Source organism: Panthera onca, chromosome D3 (assembly GCF_046562875.1).
Source record: "Panthera onca isolate mPanOnc1 chromosome D3, mPanOnc1 haplotype 2, whole genome shotgun sequence".
In the NCBI taxonomy this organism is placed as follows: Eukaryota; Metazoa; Chordata; class Mammalia; order Carnivora; family Felidae; genus Panthera; species Panthera onca.
Genome location: NC_138350.1, coordinates 92,984,200 through 92,989,963, shown reverse-complemented (window position 1 = coordinate 92,989,963; position 5,764 = coordinate 92,984,200). Strand labels below are relative to the sequence as shown.

At 55.9% G+C, this 5,764-nt stretch overlaps 1 long non-coding RNA gene across 1 annotated transcript; it reads right to left on the bottom strand.

Moving 5' to 3' along the window:
* Positions 1 to 330: 330 nt before the first annotated feature.
* Positions 331 to 2,139, bottom strand: LOC132665084 (uncharacterized). Its single transcript, XR_009603958.3, has 2 exons — positions 1,620 to 2,139; positions 331 to 1,036 (listed from the first exon to the last, which is right to left on the bottom strand). It is a non-coding gene; the product is annotated as an uncharacterized LOC132665084 (long non-coding RNA).
* Positions 2,140 to 5,764: the final 3,625 nt, after the last annotated feature.

Sequence of the window (5,764 nt, the reverse complement as noted above, 5' to 3'; positions counted from 1 at the left end):
GCTCTGGTCACCGATGGTGGCACACCCATGGGAGGGAGCCACCACGTACACGCACAAAGTGCTGCCCAGCGGGTGACGTGCGCAGAGGCGTGAACATCCTCATGCAGCAGAGCTGAGAACTGGGTCTGATAAAGAGAAAGACACTGGACGGGGCTGGAAGTGTCTAACTTCGTCCCATGCATTATCTCCAAGGCTTTTCGCCTTCTTTCTCTTGGGAGTGCTGGTGGAGCCCTCAGCACAGCCAAGTAATCGGGCGTGAGAGATAATCACATGTTCACTCTGCAAAATATAATGATGGGTCTCGACGTTGGAAAGTTATCTTAGGTTCAGTCTATATGTAGTTTTTATTTTAAAAGTATCGGTGACAAGATACAAGCTATTTTCATGGCTTTGAATAAAATCTCTATTATGTGAGTTACACGCCAGACATCTCAGAAGCTAGAGATTTAGTTGAGGGAATTTGAAACATAATTTTGTACAAGTAACTCGCCTTGCCCGGTTTAGACAGAATGTATCAATACATTATCTAAAAGCCTCAGTTGAGAAGTATTTCCACATTTCTCTGCTCTCGGTGGAGGATAATTTGCCCTGAATTGTCATACGGGGCTCCAGGTTTCACAAGAGCCCTGCCCACGCACACGCACATGCACGTGCACATCCACACCCACACCCACGTGACCTGTGCACACTCACGTTCACACACACACATGCCCCACTCAGGGGAGGTGGCCTCGGCCATCGGGAGCACGAGGAAGGCCGTGAGGGGCCAGCCAGCTTGGAGCTTGGTGACCCTCCCTGACCTTCCTCTGGCCACCAGCTATGATGGGTACCAGAGGCCAGTGGGGGAGGGGGAGGGGCAGGGGGGCTCGCCATGTGGCAGTAGGTGACAGGGCCAGACGAGAGCAGCTGTGCAGTGGAGGGCTGGTGCCTGCGCTCTAGCCCTGGAGCTGTAAGGTGACGCTGTCTCCAGCCACGGGACCGTGTGTGTCATTTCTCTGCGGCCTCACAGCCAACACCCCCAGGCGGCTCCCCCGCACTGTGTAGAAAAGCGGTAGACAGAGGGGGTGAATTCCTGGTCCCCCTGAACCTCTGGCTGCACCGGGTCCCCAACACAGGCCTGTGCAATCAGGCAGAAGCCATCGTCGCAGAGTGCTCCCGGGAGCACAGGGCTGCGAGGCCAGCCTGGCCCAGGGGTCATCTTCCCAGCTCCTTCCTGCCTCCCACGCTGACCGCTTCCAGATGCCGCAGGCTCAGGACGTGCCCCCAAGGTACCGGCCAGCTGCGCACCGGGGGGGGGCCCTCCCTGACCCCTGCTGGCCTCGGCTCCCTGGCCAGGGGTGTGCCGGGGAACGCCAAGCGGGAGCATTTGTGGTGTTTTCCCTTAGCGCGTGTGGACCTGGCTGCTTCACACGGTGAGGGCCGAGGCAGAGGGCAAGCCTCTGCCGGCAAGTGGAGGGCTCGTCCTCGGCCACCGGCCACCGGGAAGGGCTTGGGGCGACGGCGCCTGGCCGGCAGGGACCGTGAGAGCCCAGCCCCCACCCGCGCTCCCAATCCCAGCTTCTGTCTGCAAAGTAAAGAGTTAGAACCGAGGATCCTGGCACCCAATCCTGTCTCCATACTTCCTTCACAGAAGCTCGTCCTTCACTCATTGGCCGTTTGTTCTGAGTAAGTCGAAGAAGCAGGGGTCTCAGCGTGTTCCCAGCGTTGTGCAAGCGTCGCCACGGTCAGTTTAGGACGTCTTCGTCGGCCGTCCGCGCCCTCGGCTACCGCCCCCCCACCGGATTCACCTGGGTCCGGGTTTTGCGTGAACGGGGTCGAGGGCACACGGGCCGTTGTGACTCTTTCTCACGCGGCTCGCGGCTGTTGTCTTCAGCTGGGAATCCCTTCTTGTGGCGCCAAGTACCGCTCTCTACAGACTGGCTTAGGTCGCAGACGGTATTTTAAAATTCTTCCTGCAATGTTCTTAAATTGCCGAAAGAACCGAGTTTGAAGGTCTTCTCGGGGGAGCTGCACATGTGGCCACCACTCAGCAGCGCTACTGCTCCGAGGAGGCCGAGCCCCACCCAGAGGCCAGCTGACCGTGAAGCATCGGGGATGACGAGGCGCGCCAGGGGCCGAGAGCGCCCGCGGGCCCGTTTGGTGGAACGTTCCAGGCTGCTCTTTAGAAGGGGCCGCAGTGACCCAGGCACGGGGAGGGGAAGTGGGGGGGGGGGGAGGCCTGCCCATGCACGCCCTTCCCCCCTCAGCCTGTGGCTCCTGACGGGGCGCGTGGCCTGCAGCCTGGTCCCAGCAGGCCCGGCGTGTGGCCGGAGAGAGGGGGCTCCCTGGGCCCCCCCCCCTCCGCCGGTCCCGCAGCTGCTGCCCCTGCACAGCCTGCTCCCGCCTCCCCCCCCCCCCCCACCCCCCAGTGACCCCTGGGCTTCTGCATCTTCTCGCCGGCCCGTTGTGTGCGTGCTCCGGCGAGGTCGTCTTCGGTGAGCCGTGGGGTGGGAGTCCTCGTCCTCCACGGAAAACACTCGGATTAAGGCCGGCAGAGCCGCCTGCCCTCTGTGTGGCCCCGCTCTCCGCCCATCCTCCCGCCCTGCTTCTCCAGTTGTGGGCCCAGTGATGACGGGCGTGAAGATTATGTCACAGTGGAGAGGACGCCGTGACGATGACAGTGATGCCACAATGATGACGGCGATGACGTCATAACGGCAGTGACGCCGTGGCGATGGTGTCATGATGTCATCACGACAGTGAGGATGACGATGGTGACGGTGGTGACGAGGATGGTGGCTGGCACTTACTGCGTGCCGGGCACCACTCTACCCACGTGGCCTGTGTTAACGCACGTAACCCTCTCAACCCCTTTCACGGATGCGGAAACTGAGTCCCGGAGGGCTCCTCTGCTGTGTCCGGCTCTGGGCACCCACGGTTCCTCAGGCCTGGAACGCGGCACCACCCTTAACCCTCTGTCTGCTGGTTGGAGACTTGTCATTCAAGCCCGAGCCAGAGGGTCAGGTCCGCCCTGGTGATTTTCCAGAATTCACTCTGCACCTCCCCCCCCCCCCGTTCCTTCTTTGGGTGCCGCGGGCAGGCTCTCCCCGGAGTCCTGAAGTGACGGCCTTTGTCCAGGCCCAGGGCAGGTGGTCACAAACGCTGCGTGCCTGGTCACACAGGTCCCGCCCTGGGACAGCTGGGGAAGAGCCTGAGCTGCGTCTGCGTGCAGTTTGTCAGACAGACCACCGGAAACCGCCTTTCACGTCCTCGTCCTTTACTAACAAAGCCTGCGGGGGCTCTGTGTCCACTGGCCATTCTGACTGAAGGCAACATGGCACCGTGCCTCTTTGCGGGTGCGGCTGTGCAGTTGTCCCACTAAGGACACAGAGCCCAAAGCAAGCGCGCCTGCAGACCTCGGCTCAGGGCAGCCCCTCGCGCGTGGCGTCAACTGCTGACTCCGCCAGCCTCTGCCTCGGCCTCTGCCTCCGCCGTGCCCGCCTGCCTGGTCCTGCCTCCTTCTCGCCCAGGCCCAGGCCCTGAAGAGCGTTGTGCCCTGGTCGCACTGGTTTTCTGGCCCTTCTCTTTTCTGGGTTGCTGAATTTGAGACCCTGGAGCAAGTTCCCGGAAGCAAAGGACTTTCAGTAAATTACGGGGAAAGGGTGTTTCTTGAAGCCAAAGCCAAAGGTCAAGTTGACGTAGGAACAGAGCACAACCTGCTCTAGGCCCCCTGAGCCCTGAGGTGTGTGTGCAGGGCGAGTGTGGAGTGTGCCATATGTTGGCGCAAATTCAGTCATGTCAGTCTGGGAAAAATATCTGTAGAACACAGACAGTCAGAGCCCCATGAAGGCGGCATCTCATATTCGTTGTACTTACGTCAGTGTTCCGGAACGCATGTTAGTGTTCCAGATTGTACGTTAGTGTTCTGGATCATATTATGTTGTTTCTTGGCTTATAAACACCAATGTAGAAGTTAAGCATATTTGCCCTTTTGATGAAAATTGTGGCTAGGGGCGCCCGGGTGGCTTGGTCGGTTAAGCGTCCGACTTCAGCTCAGGTCATGATCTCACGGTCCGTGAGTTTGAGCCCCGCGTCGGGCTCTGTGCTGACAGCTCAGAGCCTGGAGCCTGTTTCGGATTCTGTGTCTTCCTCTCTCTCTCTGCCCCTCCCCTGTTCATGCTCTGTCTCTCTCTGTCTCAAAAATCAATAAACGTTAAAAAAAAATTTAAAAAAAATTGTGGTCATCAACTTTTCTTCAAAATAAATAATAAATAATAATGTTCCTTAATTTATATGGCAGAGATGTCTTTAAAAAGCAGATTAGAAACAGAATTTTGCTAGATCAAGTCTTGTTAACTATAGTCTGACTACACTAGAGAATCTCTAGGAAGAAGGGGTGAACGTCTTAGTAAAATAAAATCCTGCCATAATGAAATTCTCTAATTTCTTTGTACTATTCACTTAGATTTGGTATACGAGACTTCCTTAAACTAAGTCTCCCCAAGCAACGAAACCCAAGTTTAGCTAACAATCAGTGTCACCATATGGGCATTTATCCTCCGAAGGCAATAGTCAGATCAGTACCCACTGTCGGGTGCATGTTAGAGACTAATAGTGGGTATCTCATAACTTTTACTATTCCTGCCTACTTATGATTTTAGTAAAAATTGCAGGTTGTCTTGGGACTCTTCATTTGTATTATATTCTACCGCTAGAGGAAATTGCATCTACAAAAGTCAACTTAAAATTATTTTCCAGGGTTATGGAAAAATATTCTGACATATCACCAGGTTACTTGTATTCCAGACAAATCTTGTCAGCTGCAGTGTCATCAAAAAATCTTGCTGGTGGCTGGAGCGGAGAGCACGGGTCTCTGTCCTGCTGACCGTATCCATCCGAATAAGATTTTCCACATTACGCAGACGCAGTACCGATGGCTGTCACTGCCACCGCGATGTCTCCATTACGCAGGTGTTGGGGGCATGGAGTGGATCTCGTATTTTCTCTCTGCGCCCCACCCCGCCCGGCCTGGGTGACACGGAGCCCTTCTAACCACTACCCCAAACCAGGCCACCCTTTTGAAGAGCACTTCTGGCCCCTGTGTATGGTGGCAGGATGGCGTGGCGGCACCTGGGCGCTGAATCACACCTGGGGCTCTGGAGGTCAGCTGGTAACTTTGCTTCCAGAAGGGGTCTGCACCTGTGGTCCCGAAGGCTCACTTTCTTGTACCCATGGTCCCTGTGGCCCCATCTCGGTGGCCCTGCTGAGACTTTGCCCGGAGAGGAGGGAGATGGTGAGCAAGACTGGCTTTTGTTGGCAGAAGGACTCAACAGTGAGTTATTTTGATCTGTTTGGGAAATTATTCCTCTCTCGGTGAGACCTATCATGATGGCTCCTTTACCATCAAAATTTAATGCACGTGTACCAGCCCAACCTTCACATTGGTCTCTAAAACTACCACTTTAGCCTTGGTCTTATTACTTTGCAAAGGGACCCCACTTTGTCCAGTCATTCATTCATTCATTCATGCATGCGTGCCTTTTTTTTTTAATGTTTATTTTATTTTTAAGAGAATGAGCGGGGGAGGAGAAGAGGGCAGAGAGAGAGAGGATCCCAAGCAGGCTCTGAGCTGTCAGCACAAAGCCTGACAGGGGGCTTGAACCCTCGAGCCCTGAGATCATGGCCTGGGCTGACGTCAGACACTCAACCAACTGAGCCACCCAGGTGCCCCTCACCCACATACGCCTTTGACAAACATCGGTGAGGTGCTGTGATAGCACGGGAC